Genomic DNA, 12517 nt, shown 5'->3' on the forward strand with positions numbered 1-12517 from the left:
GGGATGTGTTGCCAGGAGTCCAGAGAGTGCACTGGCACCACTGGGGATGCAGTGCAGTGAGTCCAGAGAGTGCACTGGCACCACTGGGGATGCAGTGCAGTGAGTCAAGAGAGTGCACTGGCACCACTGGGGATGCACAGCAGTGAGCCCAGAGAGTGCACTGGCACCACTGGGGATGCGGTGCCGGGAGTCCAGAGAGTGCACTGGCACCACTGGGGATGCGGTGCAGTGAGTCCAGAGAGTGCACTGGCACCACTGAGAATGCACTTCAGTGAGTCCAGAGAGTGCACTGGTACCACTGGGGATGCAGTGCAGTGAGTCCAGAGAGTGCACTAGCACCACTGGGGATGCAGTGCAGTGAATCCAGTGAGTGCACTGGCACCACTGGGGATGCAGTGCAGTGAGTCAAGAGAGTGCACTGGCACCACTGGGGATGCACAGCAGTGAGCCCAGAGAGTGCACTGGCACCACTGGGGATGCGGTGCCGGGAGTCCAGAGAGTGCACTGGCACCACTGGGGATGCAGTGCAGTGAGTCCAGAGAGTGCACTGGCACCACTGGGGATGCACTGCAGTGAGTCCAGAGAGTGCACTGGCACCACTGGGGATGCACTGCAGTGAGTCCAGAGAGTGCTCTGGCACCACTGGGGATGCAGTGCAGTGAGTCAAGAGAGTGCACTGGCACCACTGGGGATGCAGTGCAGTGAGTCCAGAGAGTGCACTGGCACCACTGGTGATGCACTGCAGTTACTCCAGAGAGTGCACTGGCACCACTGGGGATGCGGTGCGGTGAGACCAGAGAGTGCACTGGCACCACTGGGGATGCAGTGCAGTCAGTCCAGTGAGTGTACTGGCACCACTGGGGATGCACTGCAGTGAGTCCAGAGAGTGCACTGGCACCACTGGGGATGCAGTGCAGTGAGTCCAGAGAGTGCACTGGCACCACTGGGGATGCACTGCAGTGAGTCCAGAGAGTGCACTAGCACCACTGGGGATGCACTGCAGTGAGTCCACAGAGTGCACTAGCACCACTGGGGATGCAGTGCAGTGAGTCCAGAGAGTGCACTGGCACCACTGGGGATGCACTTCAGTGAGTCCAGAGAGTGCACTGGCACCACTGGGGATGCAGTTCAGTGAGTCCAGAGAGTGCACTGGCACCACTGGGGATGCAGTGCAGTGAGTCCAGAGAGTGCACTGGCAACACTGGGGTTGCAGTGCAGTGAGTCCAGAGAGTGCACTGGCACCACTGGGGATGCAGTGCAGTGAGTCCAGAGTGTGCACTGGCACCACTGGGGATGCAGTGCAGTGAGTCCAGAGATTGCACTGGCACCACTGGGGATGCAGTGCAGTGAGTCCAGAGAGTGCACAGGCAGCACTGGGGATGCAGTGCAGTGAGTCCAGAGAGTGCACTGGCACTACTGGGGATGCAGTGCAGTGAGTCCAGAGAGTGCACTGGCACCACTGGGGATGCAGTGCAGTGAGTCCAGTGAGTGTACTGGCACCACTGGGGATGCACTGCAGTGAGTCCAGAGAGTGCACTGGCACCACTGAGAATGCACTTCAGTGAGTCCAGAGAGTGCACTGGCACCACTGGGGATGCAGTGCAGTGAGTCCAGAGAGTGCACTGGCACCACTGAGAATGCACTTCAGTGAGTCCAAAGAGTGCACTGGCACCACTGGGGATGCACTGCAGTGAGTCCAGAGAGTGCACTAGCACCACTGGGAATGCAGTACAGTGAGTCCAGTGAGTGCACTGGCACCACTGGGGATGCAGTGCAGTGAGTCCAGAGAGTGCACTGGCACCACTGGGGATGCAGTGCAGTGAGTCCAGAGAGTGCACTGGTACAACTTGGGATGCAGTGCAGTGAGTCCAGTGAGTGCACTGGCACCACTGGGGATGCACTGCAGTGAGTCCAGAGAGTGCACTGGCACCACTGGGGATGCACTGCTGTGAGTCCAGAGAGTGCACTGGCAGCAGTGGAGATGCACTGCAGTGAGTCCAGAGAGTGCACTGGCACCACTGGGGATGCACTGCAGTGAGTCCAGAGAGTGCAGTGGCACCACTGGGGATGCAGTGCAGTGAGTCCAGAGAGTGCACTGGCACCACTGGGGATGCACTGCAGTGAGTCCAGAGAGTGCACTGGCACCACTGGGGATGCAGTGCAGTGAGTCCAGAGAGTGCACTGGCAGCACTGGGGATGCAGTGCAGTGAGTCCAGAGAGTGCACAGGCACCACTGGGGATGCACTGCAGTGAGTCCAGAGAGCGCACTGGCACCACTGGGGATGCAGTGCAGTGAGTCCACAGAGTGCACTGGAACCACTGAGAATGCACTTCAGTGAGTCCAGAGAGTGCACTGGCACCACTGGGGATGCACTGCAGTGAGTCCAGAGAGTGCACTAGCACCACTGGGGAATGCAGTGCAGTGAGTCCAGTGAGTACACTGGCACCACTGGGGATGCAGTGCAGTGAGTCAAGAGAGTGCACTGGCACCACTGGGGATGCACTGCAGTGAGCCCAGAGAGTGCACTGGCACCACTTGGGATGCGGTGCCGGGAGTCCAGAGAGTGCTTTGGCACCACTGGGGATGCACTGCAGTGAGTCCAGAGAGTGCACTGGCACCACTCAGGGTGCAGTGCGGTGAGTCCAGAGAATGCACTGGCACCAATGGGGATGCAGTGCAGTGAGTCCAGAGAGCGCACTGGCTCCACTGGGATGCAGTGCAGTCATTCCTGTGAGTGTACTGGCACCACTGGGGATGCAGTGCAGTGAGTCCAGAGAGTGCACTGGCACCACTGAGAATGCACTTCAGTGAGTCCAGAGAGTGCACTGGCACCACTGGGGATGCAGTGCAGTGAGTCCAGAGAGTGCACTGGCACCTACGGGGATGCACTGCAGTGAGTCCAGAGAGTGCACTGGCACCACTGTGGATGCACTGCAGTGAGTCCAGAGAGTGCACTGGCACCACTGGGGATGCACTGCAGTGAGTCCAGAGAGTGCACTGGCACCACTGGGGATGCACTGCAGTGAGTCCAGAGAGTGCACTGGCACCACTGGGGATGCACTTCAGTGACTCCAGAGAGTGCACTGGTACCACTGGGCATGCAGTGCAGTGACTCCAGAGAGTGCACTGGCACCACTGGGGATGCACTTCAGTGACTCCAGAGAGTGCACTGGCACCACTGGGGATGCAGTGCAGTGAGTCCACAGATTGCACTGGCACCACTGGGGCTGCAGTGCAGTGAGTCCAGAGAGTGCACTGGCACCAGTGGGGATGCAGTGCAGTGAGTCCAGAGAGTGCACTGGCACCACTGGGGATGCAGTACAGTGAGTCCAGAGAGTGCACTGGCACCACTTGGGATGCACTGCAGTGAGTCCAGAGAGTGCACTGGCACCACTGGGGATGCACTACAGTGAGTCCAGAGATTGCACTGGCACCACTGGGGATGCAGTGCAGTGAGTCCAGAGAGTGCACTGGCACCACTGGGCATGCAGTGCAGTGAGTCCAGAGAGTGCACTGGCACCACTGGGGATGCACTTCAGTGACTCCAGAGAGTGCACTGGCACCACTGGGGATGCAGTGCAGTGAGTCCAGAGAGTGCACTGGCACCACTGGGGATGCTGTGCAGTGAGTCCAGAGATTGCACTGGCACCACCGGGGCTGCAGTGCAGTGAGTCCAGAGAGTGCACTGGCACCACTGGGGATGCAGTTTAGTGAGTCCAGAGAGTGCACTGGCACCACTGGTGATGCAGTACAGTGAGTCCAGAGAGTGCACTGGCACCACTGGGGATGCACTGCAGTGAGTCCAGAGAGTGCACTGGCACCACTGGGGATGCACTACAGTGAGTCCAGAGATTGCACTGGCACCACTGGGGATGCAGTGCACTGAGTCCAGAGAGTGCACTGGCACCACTGGGGATGCAGTGCAGTGAGTCCAGAGAGTGCACTGGCAGCACAGAGGATGCAGTGCAGTGAGTCCAGAGAGTGCACTGACACCACTGGGGATGCAGTGCAGTGAGTCCAGAGAGTGCACTGGCACCACTGGGGATGCAGTGCAGTGAGTCCAGAGAGTGCTCTGGCACCACCGGGGCTGCAGTGTAGTGAGTCCAGAGAGTGCACTGGCACCACTGGGGATGCAGTGCAGTGAGTCCAGAGAGTGCACTGGCACCACTGGTGATGCAGTACAGTGAGTCCAGAGAGTGCACTGGCACCACTGGGGATTCACTGCAGTGAGTCCAGAGAGTGCACTGGCACCACTGGGGATGCACTACAGTGAGTCCAGAGATTGCACTGGCACCACTGGGGATGCAGTGCACTGAGTCCAGAGAGTGCACTGGCACCACTGGGGATGCACTGCAGTGAGTCCACAGAGTGCACTGGCAGCACAGAGGATGCAGTGCAGTGAGTCCAGAGAGTGCACTGACACCACTGGGGATGCACTGCAGTGAGTCCAGAGAGTACACTGGCACCACTGGGGATGCAGTGCAGTGAGTCCAGAGAGTTCACTGGCACCACTGGGGATGCAGTCCAGTGAGTCCAGTGAGTGCACTGGCACCACTGGGGATGCAGTGCAGTGACTGCAGAGAGTACACTGGCACCACCGGGGATTCACTGCAGTGAGTCCAGAGAGTGCACTGGCACCACCTGTGATGCAGTGCAGTGAGTCCAGTGAGTGCACTGGCACCACTGGGGATGCAGTGCTGTGACTCCAGAGAGCACACTGGCACCACTGGGGATGCAGTGCAGTCAGTCCAGTGAGTGCACTGGTACCACTGGGGATGCAGTACAGTGAGTCCAGAGAGTGCACTGACACCACTGGGGATGCACTGCAGTGAGTCCAGACAGTGCGCTGGCACCACTGGAGATGCAGTGCTGTGACTCCAGAGAGCGCACTGGCACCACTGGGAATGCAGTGCAGTGAGTGCAGAGAGTGCACTGGCACCACTGGGGATGCACTTCAGTGAGTTCAGAGAGTGCACTGGCACCACTGGGGATGGGTTTCAAGCCAACTGCATTAACCGCTCATGCTTCTTTCTTATGAGACGTTAGTAAACCAATTACATAGCCTTGTCAAGACTAAATCACAGGTAAAAATCCTGTACATCTCATGTGGCCAACCACTCCCAACTAGGATTCCAAGAACCAGGAGTTTCGGTGAAAATAGGGCTAGTGCTATTAGAGGGGTGATTATTAGGGTAAGCCCTAAGCTGTCTTTAATGGAGAAGTATGGGTGGAATGGGATTTTGTCGCAGTCTGATACGATTCCTAGTGGGTTATTTGAGCCTGATTCGTGTAGGAAGGTTAGGTGGACTAGGGTGATTCCTGCAATTAGGAAGGGCAGTAGGAAGTGGATGGCGAAGAATCGGGTTAAGGTTGGATTGTCTACTGAGAATCCTCCTCAGGCTCATTCTACTAGAGTTTGCCCAATGTACGGGATGGCTGAGAATAGGTTGGTGATTACGGTGGCCCCTCAGAATGACATTTGTCCTCATGGTAGGACATACCCTACGAAGGCAGTTGCTATTAGGGTGAGTAGGAGGATTACTCCTGTGTTTCAGGTTTCTTTGTATAGGTAGGAGCCGTAGTAGAGGCCTCGTCCGATGTGTAAGTAGATGCAGATAAAGAAGAGCGAAGCACCGTTGGCGTGGAGGTTGCGGATGAGCCATCCGTACTGGACGTCTCGGCATGTGTGAGCTACTGAGGAGAAGGCGAGTGAAGTGTCTGCGGTGTAGTGTATGGCTAGTAGCAGGCCTGTTAGGATTTGTGTGGCTAAGCAGATGGCTAGAAGGGAGCCGAAGTTTCATCAGGCAGAGATGTTGGAGGGGGCGGGTAGGTCGATTAGGGAGTTGTTGATTATTTTTAGTAGGGGATGGGATTTGCGGATGTTAGGGGCCATTAGTGAGTCTGTGTGTTATTAGGATTATTACCAGGATGGAGAGGGCGAAGGATCCTAGGTAGGCCTTAATTAGCCCTGTGTGTATTGAGGTTGCGGCTTTGCTTGCGGCTACTTGTAGTTCAGCAAGGCCCTCTGGCCCTATTTTTTTGAGTCAGGAGAGGTCGATCAAGTGTAGGGCAATGTTTTGTCCCTTTTCTAGTAGGTTTTTGGAGAAGAATCGGTGTACTAGGGGGTTGAAGTACCCTAATGCAGAGGAGAAGTTTATGAGGGGGTTTGGTTTGGGGTGAGTGAGGGTGTGTGTTATGTTCGATAGTTCTAGGGCTAGGATGATTCCTAGGATTGTTATGAGGATGGCAGCAGTTTTGGTGATAAGGGGTATGGTTATTGGGGGGGTTTTGGTTGGTGTGATGAAAGAGGTAATGATTATTCCTGCTGTAATGCTGCCTAGGGCGAGTCGGGTTAGGGGGGCGGTGATTAGTGGGTTGTTTTCGTTTATTGATACTATTGGGGGGATTCGGGTTTGTCCAGCTTGGACTAGGATGGTTATGCGGATGCTGTAGGTTGCGGTGAATGCTGTGGCTATAAGGGTTAGGAGTAGGGCTCAAGTATTTAGGTATGATGTGTTTAAGCTTTCGATGATGAGGTCTTTTGAGTAGAATCCGGCTAGGAATGGGGTTCCTATCAGCGCCAGGTTTCCGATGGTTAGGCAGGAAGTAGTGACTGGGAGTATTTTCTGTAGGCCTCCTATCTTTCGGATATCTTGTTCTCCGTTTAGGTTGTGGATGATAGACCCTGAGCATAGGAATAGTATGGCTTTAAAGAAGGCATGGGTTGAGATGTGTAGGAAGGCTAGTTGTGGGAGGTTTAGTCCGATAGTGACTATTATTAGTCCTAGTTGGCTGGATGTTGAGAAAGCAATGATTTTTTTGATGTCATTTTGGGTTAGGGCGCATGTGGCAGCGAATAGGGTTGATAGAGCACCTAGGCATAGGCAGGCAGTTAGGGCTGTCTGGTTGGTGGCTAGCAGGGGGTGCATGCGGATGAGCAGGAAGATTCCGGCTACTACTATGGTACTGGAGTGCAGTAGGGCTGATACTGGGGTGGGGCCTTCTATTGCTGCGGGCAGTCATGGGTGGAGTCCAAATTGGGCGGATTTTCCTGCGGCTGCGAGGATTAATCCTATGAGGGGGAGGATTGGGGTTTGGTGGGGGTGTACGGCTTGTTGGATCTCTCAGGTGTTGAATGTTGAAGCTAGTCATGCTATGCTCAGGATCAGTCCGACGTCTCCGATTCGGTTGTAGATTACGGCTCGTAGGGCGGCGGTGTTGGCATCTGCTCGGCCTTGTCATCAGCCGATGAGAAGGAAGGACATGATTCGTACTCCTTCCCAGCCTACGAATAGGAGGAATATGTTGTTTGCGGTTGTTAGGAGGAGTATGGCGACTAGGAATGTCAGTAGGTAGGTGAAAAATTTTGTTACGTATGGCTCTGAGGCCATGTATCATATGGCGAATTGTAGGATTGATCATGTTACAAATAGGGCGATTGGAAGAAATGTTATTGAGTATTGGTCTATTTTTAGGCTCAGGGGGATTTTAAAGTTTATAATGAATTTTCACTCCCAGTGGCAGGTGACAGATTCTACTCCCGAGTAGATGAATGCGGTTGTAGGGGCTAGGCTAATTAGGAATGCGGTTTTAACAGCGCGGGTGGTGGCTTGTGGGGTGTTTTTAAAGTTTTTAAATAGAAATGGCAGGATGATTGGGGTTAGGAGGATTGTCAGCGTGAGTAGTGTGAGGGAGTTGATTAGTAGTGTGGGGTTCACTATTTTTACTTGGATTTGCACCAAGATGGGTGGTTCCTAAGACCAGTGGATTGCTGTTATCCTTTAAAAGTAAGGGGGCTGAGGTTTTAGGCTCAGATGTAAGAGTTAGCAGCTCTTGTTGGTTAAACCCTCCCCTCGGCAGGTAAGAAGGTTTGAACTTCTATTCTTAGAATCACAGTCTAATGTTTGGTTTAAACTATACTTGCATGAGGGGATTCCGGAGATCAGTTCGGGTTTGAGGATTAGGAGGAATATTGGGATAATGTGGAGTGTTATGAGCAGGTGTTCTCGCGTGGTTGAGTTTTGCATAGATGTGATGTGGGAGGGGATTGAGCCTCGTTGGGTCATTAGTAGTATGAATAAGGTGTAGGAGGCGGTTAGTAGGGTTGCGATTCCTGTTAGGATGATCGTGAAGGCAGATCAGTTGAATAAGGTGATTATAATGGTTAGCTCTGCTATGAGGTTTGTTGTTGGGGGTAAGGCTATGTTTGTTAGATTGGCCAGCAATCATCAGGTAGCTATGAGTGGTAGGAGAGGTTGTAGGCCTCGTGTGAGTAGTAGAATTCGGCTGTGCGTACGTTCATAGTTTGTGTTGGCTAGGCAGAATAGTATGGAGGAAGTTAGTCCATGGGAAATTATTAGGATCATTGCCCCTGAGAATGATCAGTGGGTTTGGATTATTCCTGCGGCGATAACTAGGCCTATGTGGCTAACGGATGAATAAGCGATTAGTGATTTTAGGTCTGTCTGTCGTAGGCAGATTGAGCTAGTCATTAGGGCGCCTCATAGGGCCAGGGTTAGGAAGGGGTAGTGCAGGAGGTTGGACAGTGGGCCCATAAATAGAGTGACTCGTATAATTCCGTATCCTCCTAGCTTTAGTAGTAGGGCGGCGAGGAGTATTGAGCCTGCGATGGGTGCTTCTACGTGGGCTTTTGGCAGTCAGAGGTGTAGGCCGTATAGTGGGGCTTTTACTATGAATGCTATGAGCAGTGCTAGACCTGATAGTATTCCTGTCCATGAGGTGGATAGGGTTGGGTGGGTTAGTTGTAGGGTTGGCAGGTGCAGGGTGCCAATTTTCACGTATAGGTGTATGATTGTGATTAGCAGGGGTAGAGAGCTTACTGGCGTGTAGAATAGCAGGTAGATGCCAGCGCTTAGGCGTTCTGGTTGGTTCCCCCATCGGGTGATTAAGATTAGGGTGGGAATGAGGGTTGCTTCAAATGAGATGTAAAATAGTGCTAGTTCTGTGGTGGAAAAGGCTAGTAGGATGAATGGCTGGACTGCGACTAAGGTTGAGATAAAGATTCGTTTGCGTTGTAGGGGTTCTTGTTGCAGGTGGTTTTGGCTTGCTATGATTATGAGTGGGAGTAGTCAGCAGGATAGTACTAGGAGGGGGGATGAGATTTGGTCAATTCCTGTTCAGTTGGATAAAAATTTGTAGGGGTAGTAGGTTGGGATTAATCACTGTAGGCTTAGGGCAGCGATTAGGAGGCTGTATAAGGTGGTGTTAGTCCATAGAAATTTTGGTGGAGACAGCAGGGCTGTTGGAAGAAGTATGATTGTGGGTAGGATGATTTTTAGCATTGCAGGAGGTTTAGGTTGTGTAGATGGTCGGAGCCATGTGTGCGGGTGGAGGCTACTAGGATGGCCAGGCCTGTGCCCGCCTCACACGCTGAGAAGGTTAGCATGAGAATTGGTACCATGGTGAATGAGGAGACTTGGTTTTCGATGGATCATATTGATAGGCCTACGAATATCGATAATATTATGCTTTCAAGGCATAGTAGGGCGGATACTAGGTGGGTTCGGTGGAAGGCTAGCCCTAGTCCGCTGAAAATGAAGGCTGAGTAGAAGCTTAAATGTAGGGGCGACATAAGAAAGTTACAGGGTTGGCTGTAATCTGCTGGGTCGAAACCAGCTATCTTTTTGGTTAGACTAACTTTCTGTTATTCTGCTCATTCTAGGCCCCCTTGAATTCACTCGTAGGCCAGTCCGAGTGTTAGGAGAAGGAGGATCACTACAGTTCAGGTGAGGGTCATTAGGGGGGATTGGAGTTGGACGGCTCATGGCAGGGGGAGTAGGAGGGCGATTTCTAGGTCGAATAGGACGAACAGGATGGCTACTGAGGAAGAATCGGACTGAGAATGGTAATCGAGCAGATCCAAGTGGGTCGAATCCACATTCGTACGGTGAGAGTTTCTCTGAGTCGGGGTTTATTTGGGCGAGTCAGAAGTTTAATGCGGTTAGGGCGGCGCTTAGGATTGATGATAGGGCGAATATGAACATGAGTGCGTTCATTGCTCTCCTCTGGGTTTATACCAGATTCTAGAGATTGGAAGTCAATTGTAATTAATATACTAGAAGAGCAAGATCCTCATCAGTAGATGGTTATGTAGAGGAATAGTCAGATGATGTCTACGAAGTGTCAGTATCAGGCTGCTGCCTCGAATCCGAAGTGGTGGTCTGATGTAAAGTGGAACTTGATCAGTCGGAAGAGGCAGACGGTCAGGAAGGAGGATCCGATGATTACGTGGAGTCCGTGGAATCCAGTGGCAACGAAGAAGGTAGATCCGTAGACGCTATCGGCGATTGAGAATGGGGCTTCGTGGTATTCTATTGCTTGTAGGGCTGTGAAGTAGAATCCCATGAGGATCGTTAGGGTTAGGGCGTGGATGGCGTGTTTTCGGTTTCCTTCTGTGATGCTGTGATGGGCTCACGTTACGGTAACGCCTGAGGCTAGTAGGATGGCTGTGTTTAGTAGGGGGACTTCTATCGGGTTGAGTGGTTTAATTCCTGTTGGGGGTCATTGGCCTCCTAGTTCTGGGGTTGGGGCCAGGCTCGAGTGGAAGAACGCTCAGAAGAACCCTAAGAAGAAGAATGCTTCGGATGTGATGAAAAGGATTATGCCGTATCGTAGGCCTTTTTGGACTGTGGGAGTGTGATGGCCTTGGAAGGTGCTTTCTCGTACAATGTCTCGTCATCATTGGAGTATTACTAGGAGTATTGAGATGAGGCCTAGGGTTAGTAGTATGGATGAGTTGTAGTGGAATCACATGATTAATCCTGAGGTTGTGAGTAGGGCGGCAGCTGCCCCGAAGATTGGTCAAGGGCTTGGGTCAACTATGTGGTATGAGTGTGCTTGGTGTGCCATTAGATGTTTTCTTGTAAGTATAGGCTTAGAAGGAGCACGAAGACGTAGGCCTGGATTATGGCTACTGCTACTTCTAGGATGGTTAGGAGTAGTAGGATGATTATTGTTAGGATGGATACTGCAGGAAGGGTGGGTATTAATGCAATGGAGGCTGTAGAGATGAGTTGGATGAGTAAGTGTCCTGCTGTAAGGTTGGCTGTAAGGCGGACTCCGAGGGCTAGGGGGCGGATTAGTAGGCTGGTTGTTTCGATCAGGATTAGTGCGGGGATTAGGGGTGTAGGGGTACCTTCGGGTAATAGGTGGGCTAAAGAGGCTGATGGTTGGTTTCGTAGGCCTGTTAGTAGTGTGGCGAGCCATAGTGGGAAGGCTAGGGCTATGTTCATAGATAGTTGGGTGGTTGGGGTGAATGTATATGGAAGGAGGCCTAGAAGGTTGATTGTAAGAAGTATGATTATTAGGGATGTAAATATTATGGCTCATTTGTGGCCATTTTTGTTGAGTGGGACTATTAGTTGTTTTGTGATTAGGTGAAGGAGTCATGTTTGGATAGTAGAAAGGCGGTTGTTGATTCATCGGTTGTTTGGGGACGGGAATAGTAGGGCTGGGAAGAGTAGGGATAGTAGGATTAAGGGGATGCCGAATAGATTGGGGCTGGAAAATTGGTCAAAGAAGCTTAGGTTCATGGTCAGGATCATGGTGTGGGTTTGGTAGTGAGGGAGGTCTTATTTGATGGGGGGTTGGTTGTGGTGAAGGCTAGTAGTTTTGGTTGGATGAGGAGTGCTAGGGTTAATCAGGTTATAATTATGATTGAAAATCATGGTGCGGGGTTAAGCTGTGGCATATCATTAAGGAGGGGGAAGTCCCTCTTTGGCTAGCTTAAAAGGCTAGTGCTGTTGCATAGCTTCTTAATGATTAGGATGATGATAGAAGGGACGATCAGGCCTCGAAATGTGGGAGTGGGGTTGATTCTACTACAATGGGTATGTAGCTGTGATTAGCCCCGCAAATTTCTGAGCATTGTCCGTAAAAAATCCCAGGCCGGGTGGTAATGAATGAAGTTTGGTTTAGTCGGCCTGGGATTGCGTCTGTTTTAACTCCGAGCGTTGGGACTGCTCAGGAGTGGAGTACGTCTCCTGCAGTAATGATCACGCGGATGGGGGATTCTATTGGGATAACTACGCGGTGGTCAACTTCTAGCAGTCGGAAGTGGCCGTTGGGTAAGTCTGGGGTGGGCACTATGTAGGAGTCGAATGATAGGTCTTTGAAGTCTGTGTATTCGTAGCTTCAGTATCATTGGTGGCCGATGGCTTTTAGGGTGAGGTCTGGTTCATCGATTTTGTCCATTATGTAGAGGATTTGTAGGGATGGGAGGGCGAGGAGTACCAGGACGATAGCAGGTAGGATTGTCCAGATCAGCTCTACTTCTTGGGCGTCTACAGCATTGGACGAGAGTTTTTCTGTTAGTATGTGGGCTAAAAGGTAGAGAACTAGGCTGCAGATAGCTAGGGCAACGATTAGGGCGTGGTCGTGGAATTCAACGAGTTCTTCTATGATGGGTGATGAGGCGTCTTGGAATCTGTTGTGGTTTAACCCGGCTGGCAGCTAAACACCACACAGCCGTTCGCTCACCCTCCCCCCTCCCTCTCT

This window comes from Anser brachyrhynchus (genome assembly GCF_964034855.1).
Source record: "Anser brachyrhynchus genome assembly, contig: SCAFFOLD_179, whole genome shotgun sequence".
In the NCBI taxonomy this organism is placed as follows: Eukaryota; Metazoa; Chordata; class Aves; order Anseriformes; family Anatidae; genus Anser; species Anser brachyrhynchus.